The sequence below is a fragment of the Herpailurus yagouaroundi genome, unplaced genomic scaffold (genome assembly GCF_014898765.1).
Source record: "Herpailurus yagouaroundi ecotype Mexico unplaced genomic scaffold, PumYag 189, whole genome shotgun sequence".
In the NCBI taxonomy this organism is placed as follows: Eukaryota; Metazoa; Chordata; class Mammalia; order Carnivora; family Felidae; genus Herpailurus; species Herpailurus yagouaroundi.
In genome coordinates this window covers 8523351-8545731 of record NW_024412420.1, presented here as the reverse complement: position 1 = coordinate 8545731, position 22381 = coordinate 8523351, and the positions used below count along the sequence as shown (strand labels likewise).

The 22381-nt window shown below is 37.5% G+C and overlaps 1 long non-coding RNA gene and 1 other non-coding gene across 2 annotated transcripts; one reads left to right on the top strand and one right to left on the bottom strand.

Moving 5' to 3' along the window:
• Window positions 1–1968: 1968 nt before the first annotated feature.
• LOC121045160 (uncharacterized) lies at window positions 1969–20473 on the top strand. The gene is made up of 3 exons (XR_005797618.1): window positions 1969–1980; window positions 7224–7227; window positions 20379–20473. It is a non-coding gene; the product is annotated as an uncharacterized LOC121045160 (long non-coding RNA).
• On the bottom strand, window positions 13850–13955 carry LOC121045204 (U6 spliceosomal RNA). Its single transcript, XR_005797633.1, has one exon. It is a non-coding gene; the product is annotated as a U6 spliceosomal RNA (small nuclear RNA).
• Window positions 20474–22381: the final 1908 nt, after the last annotated feature.

Sequence of the window (22381 nt, the reverse complement as noted above, 5' to 3'; positions counted from 1 at the left end):
ATTTAGAAATGTTTCTGAAATTTCTGTGAAGATAAAGCCACAGGGAAGGGGGAAATATACTAAAAACTCCATGCAAAAAGTCACAGACACATTATTGTTATTCTTTAACTATATTCTTGTGATGTTTTTCTACTGACAATATTTCTAAACCCAGTAAAAGAATTAAACAGACCAAATCATGACCAACACTTGGATGGATCATTTTAAAGACATATGTATGTATTTTTTTTTAAGAGACTATGATAATGATTTCACATGCCTGATGACATATACTTCAAGCAATTTATTCTGCTTACTTTTACTTAGTCTACAAATGAATTTTAGGTATGTAGTAGAATCCTATTATAATATAGTTTCTTAAAGGAATTTGGCTATAGTTATGTGGTGTGGGTAGAAATCAGCTGGAGAGTTTATTAATAATACAGATTTCCAGTTTCATTCCAAGGGATTCTGATTCACCAGGTCTGGGCTGAATCTTAGGAACATATATTTTTAACAAGGTCTTCACATGGTTCTGACACAAGCGTTTCTTGATACACACTTTGAAAAACAGGATCTAAGGAGATAAATTACTTCCTCTTTCTGAATCTTCTAATCTCTAGCAGACCAACATTAATAAGATTTTGGAAGTTGGGTGGTGATAAGAAAGTTGTTCACCGGAAGCTTTATGTGATTGTGACATTCCGAGAGGCAAGAGACAAAAGGAGTCAAGATCAGAAAGACTAGATCAGAATTCTGCTAAAGCGGTGACTTAAAGATAAAATGATAGAGAAGTGTCTCAGTACGTTGAATGGTCTAGGAGTTGGAAAGCAGATGAAACTGGGAAATTCAGGAAATCAAGTCACAAATACGGTGCACGTGGAAGAATATTTGCTTTTATGCATTTAGAATGTAAACAGTTCCTTAAATGCCTTCAAAGGAAATACAACAGCCACAAGAGAAAAGTAGGTTGTAACTTGATTCTTTTCTATCAGTGGTGCTGGCGCTTAACCTCCCCCTGGTGGTAAACGGTGGCAGGAAAGGATGGTGCTTTCTGAATGGTAATAGAACATTAATGACTGTGCAGGAAAGGAAATGCTGAATGAATGCATAGACGGAACAGTTAGACACTTAGTACTTTCATGATATCTGAAATAGGTGGACGTTTAAAATAGTATCGAATAGTTTCTTAAGGGAAGGATTCTAGTAAAATTCTAATAAGCAAGAGACAACTGTTTTCATCTATAGTCAACATTAAGCAGTTGTAACATGGCTTTGGTGAACAGAGAACAAGTATATTTCTATCTTGTTTTGCCTACATTAAAATTTTAAAGTATACCTTCAAACATTTTGTAATATTTATGGATTTATTTCCCTGAACTCGGTAAGTACCTCCAAGCTGGAGTTGGAAGACATGCCTTTCTGGACATTTTTATTTTTGCAACGTATTTCTAAGGTACAGTTATGGAGGCGCCCTGTTTGAGAGTTGATAAATGTCTCTCAATACACATGACACTGCATACTTTTTTAAGACTCTCAATATTTTTTTTATTTTAAAATTATATTTTTACTTATAAATTTTACTTACATTTTACTTATATTTTACTTAATTTTTAATTTTACTTAAAAATTTTAAGTAAATTTAAGTAAAATTTTAATTTTACTTAAATTTTACTTATATTTTACTTATAAAATATTTTTATATTTTAAATGTTATACATTTTTATTTAAACATATTTACAACGTGCTTATAATGTGCTAGGCATTTTTCTAAGGTGTTACAAATGCTAACACATTTCATTCTTGTGAATTCCCTCTGAGGTGAGTACTTCTATTTTCCCTTGTTTTATAGGTGAGAAACTCAGGCACAGTGAGGTTACCTAATTTGTTTACGATCACAGATGTAATTCTGTAAAACTTGGTTGAGTCCCAAGTACAGTGGTTCCAGGGTCCATGCTTTCAACTACATTGCTATCCTGCCTCTAGACCCTTGACAATATGGTAGTTCTCAGTATTAGCAAGCATTCACTAAATAAGGTGGAAACTAACACATAAGATCTGCTCTTGACAACAGAATATTTGTTACTAGTCTTGGAGGAAGATTTTACTTCTCACTCTCTTAAAGGTAGGCATGACCATATTAATTGCTCTGATTCATAAAATGTGGACAGAAGTGGGAACTGTCACTTCTGAGCATAAATATTTAAGAGCTTGAATTCAATTCTATACTCTCCCTTTATTTTCCATGGTGATCTAGAAAGAATGTGTGGGTCAAAAATACCATACGATCAAAGTCAGTCTGAGTCCCGAGCCACCACGTAGAGTACAATTGCCCTGGAAAGCTGCCCGGTAGGATTTATGTCAGCAAGAAATAAACATTTAGTATATTAAGCCACTGAGATTGTGGAGTTATTTCTTCTTGTGGAATAAGATAGCCCAGTAATTCTCAACCAGGAGTGATTTTGATGCCCAAAGAATATTTGACAATGTCTAGAGATAGTCTTGATTGCCACAACTGGGGAAAGCATTAATATTGGCATGTATTGGGTAAAGGCCAGAGATACTGCCTGACATCCTATACTGAATAGTATAGACCCCACCACAAAGAAATATCCGTTCCAAAAATAGTGCTTGAGATTGAGAAACCTGATCTAGCCTATTCTAGCACACATTATTGCCTCAAAGTAAGCATGAGAATGTGTGAAGCAACAGTAAAGATCCCTTGTGATGACTGCTCACATCACAATGAAACTATACTTTAGGCTACACATACCATAGTCCCTTCTACTAACAGTAACCAAGTGCAGCTCACCCATGTAACTTCCCCAAATCTTATTTCATAGACAACCGTTCTTCATCGTTACTTCCTCATTTTACTCCCTGCCTATTTGCTTTCCATCAAAATCCTCTGAGTTTGTTTTTAAAAACAGTCTGGCTCCTATGAAACCTTATACAAATGCAAATCACCAGTCACCAACTTAGCATACTAAGTAAAGTTAGCAGCCACAGGAAATACATTTTACTCCTGTGACTGATTCTTGTCAATTGTAATTAGGAAGGTAAATTGTCTGTTTTTTACAAAAGGGAAACCTATGCAGTGCTCTCTGGCACTGGGGATTTTTCTTATTTCCACTGTTTCTGAAGAGGCCGCCTAACACCTGCATTGTAGAAGCCAATGGCTCCTTGAAAAATGGAAAGAATCTAGGCACTCTCTTTGGGGCCAACCCAAAGGAAATGTTCTTGACTTAGCATCTGTTGAATTACACCCAGAAGACTGCTATAAAACTCTGCTTCTACAGCATAGAAAACCTATAGCTCCAGGATTTTCAGGTATCAAGAAGAGGTCTTGGCAAACTTTTTCTGCTAAGGACCAGGTAGTAAATATTTTAGATTTCGTAGGCTGTACGGTTTTTGCTGGAATTACTCAACTCGGCCGTTTAAGTGCAAAAGTGGCCAAAGAAAATTGATAAACTAATGGTGGTAGATATGGTCCAACACAACTTTATTTACAAAGTGAGGTGGTAGGTTAGATTTGGCCTATGAGAGGTAGTTTGCTGACTCTTCCTTTAGAGGACACTATCATCATAGAGGTGAGCTTCAGTTTAAACTTCTTGACAACTACCAAGTCTAAGCAGAAGATGTGAAAAGAAAGGAACAAATATTCACCTGATTTCTATTATGTATCAGGAACTGTGCCAGGAATGTTACTACATTGCACAGGACATCGTGCAGCGCACAGGAAAACCTTGTATAGCAGAGAACTATCTGGACAAAATGTCAGTATGGCTGATGATGAAATTCTACCCCTTGCTACAGAACGTTGTCCAAAATTGAGCAGTAACAGCGTCAACTGAAAGTATGTTAGATATGGAGAATCTCCAACTTTCCACCAACCCTCCAGAATTTGCATTTGTATAAGGCCCTCAGTGATGTCTGTGCACAATGCAGTTTGGTACACACTGGTCTAGCCTGGCATAAGTCACATTCTTAGGAAAATGAGCATCAGAAAGGTCAAAAACTTGCTCAAGTTCACCTAACTGGCAAAGGTTTGAGATAGGAACTTGAAGCCATCTTTCTGATGTCAGAGAATGCATTCTATATGTTGTGCCAAATTACCTCCATGACCGATATCTAAAAAACAAAACAAAATAAAACACTATCTTCGAATCACTGAAATTTCCACTAGAATTTAGATCGTATATACTTGACATTTCACATATAATTTTACATGCATATTTAATGATTTTACATACATTAATAAGCACTTATAGGTGCCATTACCTTGTCCAATAAAAAGACATGACAAGTCTTGCTATCATGGGGAAAATCTCCCTAACCCTTCAAGAACCATTCATGATCATTTGTTTAACAACTGAATATAGAACCCCAAGTGCTATATGTCAACCAGAAATAGAAAGATCAAAGCTCGTATTTTAACTTTGTGGCATTGACCAAATTACTTGACTGAGTTGGGACTACCCACCATGCAGTGTTGTTGTAACAACACAATTAGATAATGGTGATTAGACATCACTTTCTGAATGTCTCGTGTGGGCTGAATTGTCCTCTCATGAAGGAAAATCGTGATTTGAAAGACTCACTCAGAGTACTATAACAACTTCTCCCAGAAAGAATTTTATTTTAAAAGGTAACACTCTACCTGACTCCTCCCTGAACCTGTCCCATCCAGTAGAAAAGACAATGGCAATGCTTATATCTAATGAACAATTTTGTCATACAAGGACGATCTGTTTAAAGTCACCATCTAACAACAGGACTTGGAGTGCTGGGACATAGTTGACAACGTCACAAGATATGGTGTAGAAATCAGGTTTTATTGGGGAACATTATAAAGCCAGCATTAACAAAAAGAAAAGGGAAATATTCCTCCTATCCCTATATAGCTGGGGAGAGAAATTCTAGGACAAGAGTATCCTATCGGTCACGCTGAGAGTAAATCATCCCAGGAAGAGGAGAACCTCTTCTTTTATATTGCTTTCTCTTCTCTGGAACAACTGTGAAGGCAAATTTGCCAGTGGAGAAAAACACTGACCACGTGGGTCTCGGCAGTCTGTGTTTAGATGCCAGCTTTTTGTAAGAACTGTATGGTAAAGCCAGACTCCCCAATTTGGGAGACCTTTGGGCCTGAAGAATATGGAAGCTCCTTCAGTCCATGCATGTTGTTGGTCCTGTGAGGGGTTCAGTTCAGGGACGGCCCCCTTCAGCCAGATGGGCAGGGGCATTCAGGTCCTTGGTACCTCGTTGTCCAGGATCCCCATGCAAGTTATCAGAGGCAATTTAGAGAATTCTGTTTGTTGTATCACAGACATAATTTCAAGCACCAGACAGGTAACATCTGAATGAATATTGTTGGACAAGCTAACTTCCAAAATCTTTCACCACCACCCAACAGACAAGTATTTGCTTCACTGCCACATACTGTTCTTTAGGGTGTTTATGAATAAGCAGTCATAATCTGCACAAGGCTCACTTACGAACCTACTCCATTGCTACCATGCACTTCCTTTGCAAAATAAAATGGAGTAGTATTTGTTCGCTTATTCATTCACTTATAAGTCAAGTATCTTCCCAAGTATTTGCAATGCCAGGCATAGTGGTATGCACTGGGGATACAATGATAGACAAAACAACATCTCTGACTACAAAATAAGAAATTTAGTATGCATAACTTGTAAATTTCTCAAGGGGTCAAAATGAACATGAATTAAGGTATTGTTTAGAAATTAATATACCATTGGGGTGCCTGGGAGGCTCAGTCAGTTAAGCATCTGACTTTAGCTCAGGTCATGATCTCACAGTTTGTGAGTTCGAGCTCCACATCAGGCTCTCTTGCTTCAGATCCTCTGCCTCTCTTTCTCTCTGCCCCTCCCCTTCTCATGCTCTCCCCCCCACCTCTCTCTCTCTCTCTCTCTCTCTCTCTCAACAGTAAATAAATGTTAAAAAAAATCAATACACCATAAACCCCATCAAAGAACATAGGCATAAGTATATATTAAGATTTTATTGCATATTTAGCTCTTTAAGTTTTGGGTGCATACAGTGGCCTTAAAAATAGGTAGAATAGGAGATACTTCATATTAGCTCTCTTTCCATTCACCTCTTTCAGGAATATATAATATGTATTATCTATATATTAAATCAATCATGAATATGTTGACCGCTGAACATGCTGTCAGGAATACCATCCTTTTAATTAGTTTTCAGTGTAGGATTACAAAGGATTCTACTAATACAAATGAGTTTCTGGAAGAATAAATTCTACTACTTTGTGAGTGTCAACCATTAATTCACTTTTTCAGCAAAGTACTACCAGTTGACTAGGTCTTTTTAGAGACCTATTTGAGAAGTCCCTCAGTGGTACTTTGAAGTTCCCACTCATAGCAGCGTGGTGGCTGAGTGAGGCCATGTATTTGATCTGGGAAAAGAAAATAAACCTACCATGCTATTGAAACTGTAACCCATATAGTGCTGCTTAAGTTGAAAAAAAAAAAAAGATTAAAACTTAAGTTTGAAAAATAATTTTTAAAATGTTTAAAACAATGGTCTTTTTTAAAAATAATTTTTAAGGTTATTTATTTATTTTTGAGAGAGAGAGAAAGAGAGAGAATTCTAAGCATGCTCTGCACTGTCAGCATAGAGCCCCACATGGGGCTTGATCTCACAAACCATGAAATCATGACCTGAGCCCAAATCAAGAGGCAGGCACTTAACTGACTGAGCCACTCAGGTGCCCCCTAAAAATGTTTCTTAAGCACAATGAAGGGCACGTGCAATCCTCATTTAAAAATCATATTCTTTTGGGGTGACTGGGTGGCTCAGTTAAGCATCCAACTTTGGCTCAGGTCATGATCTTACTGTTTGTGGGTTTGAGGCCCACATTCGGTTCTGTGCTGACAGCTCAGAGCCTGGAGCCTGCTTCGGATTCTGTGTCTCCCTCTCTCTCTGCCCCTCCCCTACTTGTGCTCTCTCTCTTTCTCTCAAAAATAAATAAACATTAAAAAAATTGTTTAAATCATATTCTTTTTTTGTATTTATTTCCTTCATTTGTGCAGCTTCCTAGTGCCTCTTCATGGTTTCCCCTCCCACCCCTGCCCCAAACTAACTAGACCTAGCCTTATCTTTCTATTGCTTCCTCTTTTTTCCTGCTACTTTATGATAATTTTATTTTGTTCCCTTAGTTTTTTAATGTTTTGTTCCCCTTGCCTTAAAAATTGAAGACATAGTGTGGTGATGATAGAGAGCTTCTGAATGGAAATAGAAGGATGGGAGTATGAAAAACAAAGGAAACAAAATTGAACCTAGTCTGGAGATCAAAGAGGAAGAGACATTGGGGGCAATCACATGGATTTTAATGTTCCATAATAAAATGTGCATTTTTTAAGATCCTTGGAAATGTTCTCATTTGAACAAAGATTTTGGAATAGCATGGGGCAAATGTTTGGTAGCATTTAGAAATGACAAGTCTGGTTTAGTCACTAATAACATTATGCAACTGTCTTTTCCCACTTCACTGCCAATTAACTTAAATGTTTCCCAGTTCAGGGGCTCCTGGGTGGCTGTCATTTAGGTGTCCAACTTCGGCTCAGGTCATGAGCATCCAACTTTGGCTCAGGTCATGATCCCGCAGTTAATGGGTTCAAGCCCCACATCAGGCTCTGTGCTGACAGCTCAGAGCCTGGAGCTTGCTTTGGATTCTGTGTGTCTCTCTCTCTGCCCCTCCCTTCCCCCCTCAAAGATAAATAAACATTAAAAAAATAATAAAAATGACTCCCAGCTCAAATTAAATGATTTTTACTCTCTTTTGCTATCATAAGGCTTTGTACTATCCAAGCGGCAAGACACTTAGCCAATTCAAATGGCTAGACTTAATCACTCCTATGAGGAGAAAATAGCGCTGGAAAATACAGCAAGGAATAGGTTTGTCCTGAAAGACTTTTAAAAAAAAATAGCTAAATTATGGAAAGAGCCTAAATGTCCATCAACTGATGAATGGGTAAAGAAATTGTGGTTTATATATACAATAGAATACTACTTGGCAATGAGAAAGAATGAAATATGGTCTTTTGTAGCAATGTGGATGGAACTGGAGAGTGTTATGCTAAGTGAAATAAGTCATACAGAGAAAGACAGATACCGTATGTTTTCACTCTTTCGTGGATCCTGAGAAACTTAACAGAAGACCATGGGGGAGGGGAAGGGGGAAAAAAACATTAGGGAGGGAGCCAAACCAAGAGAGACTCTTGAAAACAGAATAAACTGAGAGTTGATGGGGTGTGGGAGGGAGGGAAAAGTGGGTGATGGGCATTGAGGAGGGCACCTGTTGGGATGAGCACTGGGTACGATAAATGTCATATTTAAAAAACTTTTTAATGTTTATTTATGTTTGAGAGGGACAGACAGACAGACAGACACAACGTGAGCTGGGGAGGGGCAGAGAGAGAGGGAGACACAGAATCTAAAGTAGGCTCCAGGCTCTGAGCTGTCAGCACAGAGCCCAACGCAGAACTTGTGAACTGTGAGATCATGACCTGAGCTGAAGTCAGATGCCTAACCGGCTGAGCTACCCAGGCGCTCCTGTCCTGAAAGACTTTTAACTCCACTGTCAGGTGCAGAGGTGGTCTGACCACCCATAGAAGCTGGACCGAGTTGGCCTCAGATGGTCATTGTTCCTGAAACCTCGCAAACTGGCTGCCTACTATGATTTCTCTCCACTGGATAAAAGCATTTCAGTGGCTTAGGACTTCTGTGAATTTACTGACCAGGCAGTAATTTATCACTGGGTAATGTTTATCTTTGGCTATAAGATCTTCATGAAACCTTAGTACACAGCTTTTAGTACATACACACACACACACACAAACACGCACACTTCCTGGGAGCAGGCTCACTCTCACACTCGATCAGGAGTGACTCCTTTTCCTCCCTATGCCTCCTGATATGTAGACTTGATAAATACCCTCCCTCTTCCAATCCAGAGTCTATGCTACCTTCTTGTGTCATGGTATATAACGCTTCTTGCTCAGGAAAACTACCATACTTCCAGTGTATGAAATAGCCTAGATACATAGCTGTCACTCCAAAATGCTCAATATTAATCCATCTGCGAGTTCTTGAGGACTATCTCAATTCCTAGGACAACAGTAGGTACTCAATAAATATTGGCTGAACCGAGCAGAACTGGATTACAAAGAAGATGGCAGTCCGTGGAAATGCTTCAAAACTTGTTAGCTAATGAGAAAGAGACATCGTTTTCTAGCATTCTTCCCCCAACAGTTGGTAGCCTTTGTGGAGTAGTAGGCACAAATGCTAAGAACTATAATCAAAGTGGTAAGTACCCTAATATGGATTTAAATCTATAAACAAACAATGTTGACTGAGCACAGTAGGGAAGGATTCATATTGGGAAGTAGACTAGACAAGAAGGTTTTGTAAAGAAGAGGACACTGGCAGTGGGTCTTGAAGTTGAAGCTGCCTTTTGTTACGTGAAAAGGGCTGGTGGTGGAAGTGTGGTGCATGAAAAAGCATGTGTGGAGAGCAGAAGCAGTCTGAACAGGCATGATCACATTAATACATATACCATCAGGAAATAGCAAATGCAAAGTGCTGCTGTCACACACTGAACACACTTTACAGTAAATCAGAGCAGGAGCTTGGTAATTGTTGTTGTTGTTGTTGTTTTTAAGTTTTATTTATTTATTTTGAGTGAGACAGAGACAGTGCAAGTCGGGGGAGGGACAGAGAGTGAGGGAGAAAGAGAATCCCAAGCAGACTCCGCATTGCCAGCACAGAGCCGGATGCGGGGATTGAACTCACAAAAGTGAGATCATGACCTGAGCCCAAGCCGAGAGCTGACTGCTTAACCGACTGAGCCACCCAGGCGGCCCATGGAGCTTAGCAATTGTTGAATGAATCTGTGTTAAATGCCACTTTTGCCTCTTCCGCACCTCCTCCCCTTTCCTGGCTGTAAGCTCTCAATAGTAAATGAGGGACCAGTGAAGTTTTCTATATACCCGGCTTTTAAAAACCTGGCTTGAGTTGAATCCTGGTAAAACCAGCAAAGGTACAGCAGATCACAAAGTCTTCTCTTAAAGAACACCGGTTTTGAAGCATGTGATTGAATTGGAAGATAACAAATGGTCGAAAACCCGAGCACGGGAATAACTGGAGTTTCTCCAAAAAGAAAGGGATTCAGCCACATAACAAGCAAGAAAGAGATTCTAAAATAAGATTTGGAGGGGAAATTTTTATTTAATATGTATACATTGACTCAAAGAAAAATGTAATTATATTTTTTTCAGGCTAGATGTTTAAGCTGCACTATTTAAATGCAGTTAATAATATGAGAACATTCATTTTATTTTTTAGCTTCTTAGCCGATGGACTTTAAGAGATACAGCATATTGATGTTTCGAGTCAAGAGACTCTAAATGTCTTGTTCAAATGTTTTATTATATGTTGTTCCTGTGTGCATTTTATTGAGATAATTAAGTATTCAGTAAGAAGAGAGTATAGTTATTTTAGACCCTTTAACATCAAAAATTATACATTAGAATGAGCAGATTATACAGCTGATATTATCTACTTAGCTTTCCTAATTTTGATGCCTTTGAAGGCCCAGAATACACGCAGAAGTAGAGTTCATCTCTTTTTAGTCAGTTTACATTATTCCACTCAGTGTCCTTGGAAAATAAAGTGCCCTTTTTATGTGGATTTAAATGTGCACTCGGAATAGAAAATTGCATGTGTATTCTGTGGAAACAAATAGCATTTTGCAGTTAAATACATTTCTTTGTTACTATGCTCCCCACATAGGTACAAACACTCATTTTGTTTTAAAAATGTCCCTCCATAAATGGCATTTTTTTTTACCTGTAGTGTAGTCACAGGCAAGAAACAGAGTGAAAAGCTTTCTACACAAAATGTTCTTTATTCAAAGGCAATAAGGTATATATGTAGTTATTTTTGCCAAACTGTTTTACGAGACTTCTGTTTTTATCCTGGCTCCATGAACCTCACGGAAATACATTGCTTGGTGCAGAGAAAATTCCGATTTCATGCTTGGAAGAATTTTATCAAATATTTATGAACACAAAATAGTTGTTCCTGCTATACATGCGCATATCATTAATACACATACACAGGCACACACACACACACACACACACACACACACACACACACACACACTTCCAATCCTTGCGTGCCCTGATCTAGATAAGCAGCCAAAAGCTATTTCACATGAATTATCCAAGAAGACATTTTCCATACAATAGACATGACCTTGGCACTGGGCTCCTTTCAAACCAAAGATGGACATTTAGTTTATAGGTACAGGCATCACAGAAAATATAAAATAAGGAAAAATGGGTGCAGGGTGCCTGTCAAATATTTTCTCATTAGCCAACTGAATGTAGTCATCTGGCTAATAACTAGGTTAATGAGGGGGCAAAGCTTTCCAGGTTCACGCATGACTGAAATTCATACAAGTTCCATCATTGGTTCGATACGTGGCTCAAAGCACGAGGAAACTGTGATGTTTGGGTGAGAACAAGACCTCAAAAATATTCGAATATATGTGCGCATGGCTTATGCTATTATGCCTTGCTCATACCTGCCACCTCGGTGGTCCTTAAAATGCAGTCTGGAGACCCTCAGTCTCAGCATCAAGTAGGAATTTGAAAATGCAAGTCCTCATATGCCATTGCAAATCTACTGGATGTGAAGCTCTGGGTATGGAGATATCAGCGCTGTATCAAACACTTCATTTTGATGAGATCATCATTGCATTATAAGCTAACTAATTTGGATGTAAATTAAAAAAAAATAAAATAAACACTTCAGGTAATGTTAGAGTACCCTAAATCTCGAGATATTGCTTCAGTCCTTCCCTAGAGGCCACTGAAGATAGTTTTTGTACAAGTCAATCCTTCAGAGGACTTCTTGTGATTACCTCCTTAATAATTACTTGAAACTCAAATCCCTGCTTAGTGTGTGCTTTGGGGGTAATCCAAATTAAGAATGCATTTACATTGTGTCAACACACACACACACACACACTGTACTCCTAATAAAAAACTGTCACGACAGAGTTATTGTTTGATTAAAATATATTTTCACATGTTTGCTTTTCTTACTCAAATGTGAGTCCTTTAAAGGCAAAGGATATCAGGTATAATTTATCTTTATATCTCCTGGGCCTAGGAAAGTGCCTGGAAAATAATAGCTGTTCAAAGAATGTTTGTGAAATTAATATATCAATGGATAGAATGGATAGCTTTTTAAATATGTAATTAATATTGATGATTATAAGCATCTCAAAGATTACAGCCTAATCAACAAACGCTTAGAGTTGCCAGCGAACAGCTGTAGGAACCCCAAGTCAGTCACAACCTAAGAAGAAATATATGATCATAATGCCACTGAAGAATATGTAAACGATTTCTGAGAATTGACAGTGAACTGTGTGTGTATAGGGACTCCTGTCTTCTGAGTTCAAGTTATGTATTGCTGTGTTTGACAGAAATGCTGTTTTGTATTCATACTGGAACATTTGTTGCTGAAAATGTAAGTGTTTGAAGTATTTATAAAGTTATTTTTCACATAGGAACTGAGATTTCAAGGTTAGAACCATTTATCCCTATGGAGAGAAGATATAAATGAAAATATTACCAAAACTCACAGGGTAGATGAAGGTCATGACAGCATTGTGGTGTCAAATAAAGAAAAAAAAGATAACTTGAAATTATTTTGTGTAAATGGGAATGTCCCCATTGTAAAAAGCTAGTTATTTCTGCAGTACAGCCTGTGTGGCACAAATCTCCATTCACTAGCCACTAGTTTTTATTTTTATAACGCTTTAAATGGGTACAGTAATTTATAGCTGGTGCCCAGAATAACTCTCTTAGAAAGATATGTCTTAAGAAGAAAAGTATTATTATCTATATTTCTTTTCTTGCATTAATTTTCTTTTGGTTATTGCAAACATTAAAGGGGAATATATGGGCAGTATAATTATCATAGTTAATGCTTTCCAGAAATACTGTATATTGAATTTGAAATAGGCTAGGGAACTTATTAGGCGATTGCTAAAGCTTGCAGAGCTTCACCACATCTATTTTTTCTAAAGTATATAAAATCAATTGAAACTGAATTCTTTCTAGTGAAACTTGAGATAGTATAAATTTCATTTATGCCAAAGATAATATCCTAGGCTCTGATCTGGAGTTGTTTTGTGGAGAATGAACAGACAGAGGCTAGTGAGATTCCTTGTTTGGGGTGGATTATTTATTTATTTATTTATTCATTCATTTGTTTTGAGGGAGAGAGAGACTGTGAGAGGATCAGAGAGAGAGAGAGAGAGAGAGAGAGAGAGAGAGAGAGAGAGAATCTCAAGCAGGCTCTGCTGCCATCACATAGCTCAACACGGGGCTCAATCTCACCAACCATGAGATCATGCATGACCTGAGCTAAATCAAGAGTTGAATGCTTAACAGACTGAACCACCCAGGCACAGCTGGGTTGGATTAAATTTAACTCCTCATTTTTTTTCTTCTGTGTCTTCAGTCCTTTGCATCACCCCTCATGCTTTTTTATTCATTTTTCTTGCATACCTGTTAGAATGCATCTCTCTCTGCTGTTTTGAGTATCCTTCTTGATTGTTCCACCTGCAGAGAGGTTTTCATTTTATCATAGATCCTGGAAGTGACCTTGCCCTTGTGATATACTCTTTTATTTTTTTTTAATTTAGTTTAATTTAATTTTAAATTCCAGTATAGTTAACATACAGTGGTGTATTAGTTTCCGGTGTACAATACAGTGATTCAACACTTCCATACATCACCCAACGCTTAAAAATATGGAAAACTTCATGAATTTTTGAGTCATCCTTGTGCTGGGGCCTTTCTAATCTTCTGTGTATCATTCCAAGTTTAGTATATGTGCTGCCAAATGAGCACTTACTCTTTTGTTTAAAAAGCCAAGCCTGGGTGGCTCAGTCTGTTGAGCGACCAACTCTTGATTTTGGCTCAGGTCATGATCCCAGGAAGGTGGGATGGAGTCCTGTGTTGGGTTCCATATGCTGGACGTGAAGCCTGCTTATGATTCTCTCTCTCTCTCTCTCTCTCTCTCTCTCTCTCTCTCTCTCCCTCCCTCCCTCTCCCTTCCCCTATCCCTATCCCTATATTCCTTCTCCACACTCTTGTGCTCTCTCTCTCAAATAAAATATAAATAAATAAAAAATAAAATAAAATAAAAAAAGCAAGTGGCAATGAGAACATAGTTTTAGTCTTTTCCCCTTAAAAACAACAACAAAATGGTAATTACATGAGGTAAAGAATGTGTTAACTAAACTTACTGTGGCAAAAATTTCTCCATACATACACATATCAAATTATCACATCAACACCTTAAACTTACTAGTGTTTTACATCAATTATATCTCAAAGCTGAAAAAAAGACAAACAAACAAACAGCTATGGGATTTCAATCTCCCATTTCGTTGGTGATTCTTCTAACCAAGATTATGGTATCTTGTTTACATGTATTTTCTCTAATAACCATAGCATGTCATTCATTTTTCATAAATATTAAATAAAAATAAAATCCTCATAACTGAGAGGTAGGAAAGCTGGCTCACACAGGAATCTACATAAGCTCTTCCTTTCAATAACAGAGTTCTACAGCAAAGAGTTTTGCAAAAAGGGAAAAGATAGCAATTTTTTCACTTCATACTTGATGGCCCAGTTTCTTTCTCATTGGGAAACATCTGGAATTCTTTTGTTTGTCAATCAGAAAATTGAATTTTTCCAATTTAGCATTTGCTGTAAAAGATCATATTTTGATCACAAAACTGAGCTGTAAATTGTGAGGTGATACACACTCTGGATTATTTTTCTTCCCTGACACAGAACCACGGAGGAAACTTACAGCAAAGAATTGCAGTTAAACATAATGAAACTTGTCCTCCCCTGGAAAAGAAATGATATGGAGAAAACACCTCCTCTTTGAAGGAGCTACTGCAAATTAAAAAGAAAGGTCTCAGCGTGAAGTTGCTGGTGTCCTGTTGCAAAAAGAAAAAAAAAAGACAAGAAAACTCTATCAGGTCTTTTGGATGAGTGAAAAAAAAATAGGACAATGAAATGTATGTAAAACTTACAAAGCACTTTTTGAAGCTGGAGACCAGAGATTTTACAGGTGAATAATGACATAGTAGAAAATAAATCTCAGTGGACTGGTGGGTGAGCTTAATGAAGTAACAGAGGATGAATCAATGTTTATCAACTTAATCATCAGTTAATGAACCTTCTGATTAAGAGTCACAGACCAGATGAAGTAATGGCAGGCAGATACGTCAAATTCAGAGCAGTGGGAATATCAAGATCAGAATAAAAGTGTCTCTGTTATCTACTATAGAGAAACAAGGAGATGAAGCATTGTGAAAAGGCTTTAGACGCTATACAATGATTTTTATAAGCATCAGTTGACTGTGATATAATGTAATTATTGTTTTCTTTTGTTTCAGTCCTTCTTCTGGTAAAGACATAAGACATTGGTAGAGTGCCAAGTGTTAATTTAAGATCTTTGCTAAGGACCAGGGTTTTTTGCTTGTTTGGTGTTTTTTGTTTGGTTGGTTGGTTGGTGCTGTTGTTGTTTGGTGACTGTGCCCAGTCTCTGGAGGAAGTATTCAGGTTAGATCTCAAATAAAATCAATGAGATGGGGCACCTAGGTGGCTCAGCCAGTAAAACATCTGACTTCAGCTCAGGTCATGATCTAATGGTTCATGAGTTCGAGCCCCGTGTTGGGCTCTGTGTTCAGCTCAGAGCTGGGAGCCTGCTTCAGATTCTGTGTCTCTCCCTCTCTCTCTCTGCCTCTCTCCTGCTCATACTCTGTCTCACTCTCAAAAATAAATAAATGTTAAAAAAAATTTAATAAAATCAATGAGAACTTCTGAATAATTTGTTAGGAAGTGACCAAATATTATTGTGCATGGTAAACTTACATAAACCTGTTCACAGAACTAGAAGGGGCAGCCTTTGTACGGTAAAATGTTGGATGACTTGAATAAGTCAAAGCAGTCTGAATAATCTAGAACTAAAAGTACACCTTTGCTTAATCTAAATTACTCACTATTTAATCATCCTTCACTGAAATTTCACTCATGTGACAAGACAGTGTCTGTAGCATATAGGAAACCAACAGGATGGCAAGTGGTTGGAAGGATCTGGGTGACATAAAATTTGAACAAGAAGCTTTAAGAGAATTTTAGAGACATTCCCACTATATAATACTTCCTTGGTTATGCTCACTCATGGATGAATCCCATGTTTAGAAAAATCTTGACTGCCCAACTGCATTGTTCAGGGAATACTTAATTTGTTTCTCCTTTTTATTAATAGAAGACGAATAACAAATATCTGAGCTAGCCAGTTTCCCCACAGGGAATAGGTACAATTCTACCCCCAAAGCAAAAGAACCCAATGTTTTAATTAGTTTGCACAGCCATCGCTTGAATAGAGGTGCAGTTTTCATTAGTGTTTTGGACGTTTTCAAAAAATTTTAAAACCTTATATCCAATTACTCTTGCTCTAGGAAATTTAGGGTCTCAGATACCCTCAGCAGTATAGAGATCTTTGGACCCCAGAGAACAATTAATAGGTAACAATAGTTGCAACAACAGTGAAGCCCAGCCAAAATCCTTAATTAGGTTTTTATTGAACTCCAGAATACAATTTATTTTTCTAATAAACAGAGTACATTTTAATATGTTTGGCATTTTATTGTTCTACTTACCTTTCAGTTGTGCAATTTTATTTTATTAAGCTATGATATTTTTAGCCTCCAAAACAGTTACCTCCCTACCTAGGGTATATCCCCAGAAGCAATTACTTCTTTAATTAGCTTTGACTCATTAATCTCTGCCTCTAACACTTTGCTATCAAGCAGAGGGAGACTTCCCACCCACCTGTACAATATAATACAAACATCACAATGTTTCTCCCGATTTCTTAACCTTACTTAAGTTTTTAAAAATTTAATAGAATTAATTTTTTAGGAAATTTAGTTTCATAGTAAATAGAGCACAAAGTATAGAGTTCTCCCACATAACCACTACTCACACACACACACACACACACACACACACACACACACATACACACACACACACACACACACACACACACACACACATATAGATAGCCTCCCCCATTATCAACATCCCCCACCAGAGTGCACATTTATTACAACTGATGAACCTACATTGTGGCATCAGTATCACTCAGAGTCCATAGTTTACATTAGAGTTCACTCTCGGTGTTATACATTGTACGGATTTGGACAAATGTATAATGACATGAATCCACCATTATAGCATCATACAGAGTAGTTTCATGATCCTAAAAATCCTCTATGCCTTACCTATTCATTCTTTTCTCCCCCGTAACTCCTGGCAACTACTTATCTTTTTTTATTGTCTCTATAGTTTTGTCTTTTCCAGAAAGTCATATAGTTGGAATCATATAATATGGAGCCTTTTCAGATTGGTTTCCTTCACCTAGTAGTATGCATTTAAGTTTCCTCCCTAAAATTACATATCTTGATAGTTGTTTTTGTTGTTGTTTTTTAATGCTGAATAGTATCCCATTGTCTGGATTTACCATGTTTTTTTTGATTGCTTTAAATATTTTTATTTATTTTTGAGACAGAGAGAGATAGAGCATGAACAGGGGAGGGGCAGAGAGAGAGGGAGACACAGAATCCAAAGCAGGCTCCAGGCTCTGAGCTGTCAGCACAGAGCCTGACGCGGGGCTCGAACTCACGGACTGTGCGATCATGACCTGAGCTGAAGTCAGACAATTAACCAACTGAGCCACCCAGGCATCCCTGGATTTATCATGGTTTTTTATTCATTCACCTAGTGAAGAACCTTTTGGTTTGGCAATTATGAATCAAACTGCTATAAATACCTGTGTACAGGCCATTCAGATGACCATGATATATGTCTCATATATATATAGTTTTCATCCACCATTCCCAGCTCACATCTCCCAAAACCCTTGAAATGTCCTGAGCCTATATGAGCAATGGGAGCATCTTTTGCTGTAATATTTAGTCTCTCTGTCCTCAGATCCTGAAAATCCTTCAAAGCCATTGAAATAGGTATCTTACGTGCCCGATCTCGTCTGATCAATCACCTTTCAACCACAAATGAGTTTATGTTAATGAGATGACTTTTGGAAATGCCTTAAAGATGGGGCTTGTTGCCAGGGGAACCAGCCATTAAGAGAGGGTTAGAACTGTCAGTCCACCCCGATTTCTGAGAGGGGTTAAAGGCTGGAGGTTAAATCAATCACCAATGGCCAATGATTTAATCAACCATGCCTATGTAATGAAGCCTCCATAAAAACCCAAAAGGAGGGTGTTCAGAAAGCTTCAGGGTTGAGGAACCAGAAGGTTACACATGCCAGCATGCCAAGCCCCAAACTCTGCAAGGCAGAAACTACTTTATTCAGGACTTTTCCCTATGTATTTCTTAGTCTGGCTATAGATTTTTATCCTTTAATATAATTTGTAATAAGTTTGTAATCTAGTGGATATTCTGAGTTCTGTGGGCTGTTTTAGCAAATTAATTGAACCCAGGTGGGCGGTTGTGGAAACCCCCCCATCTGTAGCCCATTTGTTTGTTTGTTTGTTTTTAAATATATGAAATTTATTGTCAAATTGGTTTCCATACAACACCCAGTGCTCATCCCAACAGGTGCCCTCCTCAATACCCATCACCCACCCTCCCCTCCCTCCCACCCCCCATCAGCCCTCAGTTTGTTCTCAGTTTTTAAGAGTCTCTTATGCTTTGGCTCTCTTCCACTCTAACCTCTTTTTTTTTTCCTTCCCGTCCCCCATGGGTTCCTGTTAAGTTTTTCAGGATCCACATAAGAGTGAACACATATGGTATCTGTCTTTCTCAGTATGGCTTATTTCACTTAGCATCACACTCTCCAGTTCCATCCACGTTGCTACAAAGGGCCATATTTCATTCTTTCTCATTGCCACGTAGTATTCCATTGTGTATATAAACCACAAGTTCTTTATCCATTCATCAGCTGATGGACATTTAGGCTCTTTCCATAATTTGGCTATTGTTGAGAGTGCTGCTATAAACACTGGGGTACAAGTGCCCCTATGCATCAGTACTCCTGTATCCCTTGGGTAAATTCCTAGCAGTGCTACTGCTGGGTCATAGGGTAGGTCTATTTTTAATTTTTTGAGGAACCTCCACACTGTTTTCCAGAGTGGCTGCACCAGTTTGCATTCCCACCAACAGTGCAAGAGGGTTCCCTCTCCACATCCTCTCCAGCATCTATAGTCTCCTGATTTGTTCATTTTTGTAGCCCATTTGTTTGAAACACAGGTAACAACCTGGTCTTGCAATTGGTAAGTGAAGTAGAGAGCAGTCTTGTAGGACTGAGCCCTTAACCAGTGGAATCTAATACTAACTCCTGGTAGATAGTGTTAGAATTGAATTGAATTATAGGACATCCCCCTGATAAGGAAGAATTGCTTGTTGCAAACTAGCTCCATCCATCACACACAAACTTCGAAACTGGGGTTCAGAACACTTAGCTGCATCATGAGATAGTTCTTTTTTTAAATTTTTTGAGTAATCTCCATACTCCATAATGGTTGTAAACATTTACATTCCTACCAATGGTGCTTAAGGGTTCCCTTTCACCACATCCTTGCCAAAAATTATCTCTTGCCTTTTTGATACTAGCCATTCTAACAGGTGCGGGTGATACTGTGGTTTTTGAGTTGCATTTCTCTGATGATCAATGATGCTGAGCATCTTTTCAAATCTGTGGGAAATTTATATAGGTACTTTGGAGGAAAGACTATTCAGTCCCCCTGGCATTCTTAAATCAAATTGTTTTTATTTGCTTTTGAGTTGTATGAGTTCCTTATATATTTTTTTATATTAAACCCTTACGAGATACATGGTTTTCAAATATTTTACTTCCATTCATAGTTTGTTTTTTTTCCATTTTGTTGGTTGTTTCTTTTGCTTTTTAGTTTTATGTAGTCTCATTTATTTATTTTAGCTTTAGTTGCCTTTGTTTTTTTTGTGTGTGTCATATCCAAAAAAATCATTGCCAATACTAATGTCAAGACACTTTTACCCTTTTTTATTCTACAAGTTTTATAGTCTTATATGTAAGTACGTAATCCATTTCAAATTAATTTTGAGTGGTGTAATGTAAAAGTTCAATTTCATTTTTTTGCATGTGATTATCCAATTTTTCCTATGCCATTTATGGAAGAGATCATCCTTGCCATTGAGTATCCTTGCCTCTCCTGTCATATATTTGTTAGCTTTACATAAGAGCGTTTATTTTTGAGCTCTTCATTCTGTTCCATTAGTCTATGTGTCTGCTTTTATGCCAGTACCATAGTGCTTCAAAGCATACAGTTTTGTAATATTGTTTGAAATGAGTAAGTGTGATGCCTCCAGCTTTTTCCCACTTTCAGGATTGCTTTGGCTATACATATAAATATTTAGATTTTTTTTTCTGTTTCTGTGACAAATGTCATTGGAATTTTTGATAAGAATTGGATTGAATCTGGGGCACCTGGGTGGCTCAGTCTAATAAGTGCCTGACTTCAGCTCAGGTCATGATCTCATGGTTCATGGTTTCAAGCCCTGCATCGGGCTCTCTGCTGATGGCTCAGAGACTGGAGCCTGCTGTGGTTTCTGTGTCTCCCTCTCTCTCTGCCCCTCCTCCGCTCATGCTCTGTCTTTCACTCTCTCTCAAAAATAAATAAACATTAAAAAAAAAAAAAGAATTGCATTGAATCTATAGATAGCTTTGGGATATAGAGATATTTTAACAATATTAAATATTCCAATCCATGAAGGTAGGAGATCTTTCCATTTATTTTTGTATTCTTCAATTTTTTCATCAATGTCTTACAGTTTCAATGTATAGGTCTTTCATCTCCTTGGTTAAATTTTATTCCTAAGCATTTTTAAAAATGTCATAGTAATAGAATTGTTTTCTTTTTTCTTTTTCAGATATTTTACTGTTAGTGTGTAGGAATGCAACTGATTTTTGTATGTTCATTTTGAATCCTACAGCTTTACTGAATATTAATTATAACAGATTTTGGTGGTGTCTTTAGGATTTCTATGCATAAGATTATATCATCTGCACACAAAGAGAAGTTTACTTCTTCCCTTACAGTTGGTTGCCTTTTATTTCTTCTTCTTGCCTAATTAATTGTTGTGGCTAGGACTTCCAGTACTAAGTGGAATAGGAGAGGTGAGAGTGAGGACCCTTGCCATTTTCATGATCTTTGAGAAAATAATGTTCAAATTTTCACTGTTAAGCATGATGTTAGTTATGAAATTGCCATATATGGCCTTTATTATGCTGAAATAAATTCCTTCTCACCCCAATTTATTGAGAGTATTTTCATGCGAGTAGGTTGAATTTTGTCAAATGCACTGTCTGCATTGAGACAATCATATGATTTTTGTCTTTCATTCTATTAATGTGATGTATTACATTTATTGGTTTGCATGTGTTAAGTGATCTTTGCATCCCAGAAATAAATCCTATTTGATCATAGTATGTGGTCTTTTCATACTGTTGAATTTTTTTTTAATGTTTATTTATTTTTGAGAGACAGAGACAGAGTGTGAGTGGGGGAGGGGCAGAGAGAGAAAGACACAGAATCTGAAGAGGCTCCAGGCTCTGAGCCATCAGCACAGAGCCCGACACGGGGCTCGAACTCACAAGCCACGAGATCAAGACCTGAGCTGAAGTCAGACGCTCAAGCGACTGAGCCACCCAGGCACCCCTATACTGTTGAATTTAATTGGTTAATATTTTGTTGAAAAGTTTTGTAACTATATTCATTAAGTATATTGGCCTATAGTTCTCTTTTCTTGTGGTGTCCTGATCTGATTTTGATATCAAGATAATGCTGCCTTCGTTAATGAGTTTGGGAGTGTTCACTCTTCTTTAATTTTTTGGATAAGTTTGAGAATTGGTGTTAATTCATTAAATGTTCAGTAGGATTCACCAGTGAAGCCATCTGGTCCTGGTTCTTCATTAGGTTTTTGTTTGTTTGTTTTGTTTTTATGATTCAATTTCCTTAGGCATTATTGGTCTGTTCAGGTTTGCTACTTTTCATGATTTGGTCTTGGTTGGGTTATGATTCTAGAAATTTATACATTTCTTCTGATTTATCCAATTTCCTGGCATATAATTGTTCTTAGTCTCTATGATTGTTGCATTTCTGTGGTATTGGTTGTAATTCTTCTTCTTCCATTTTTAATTTTATTTATTTGAGTTTTCTTTTTTCTTAGTTATTATAGCTAAAGGT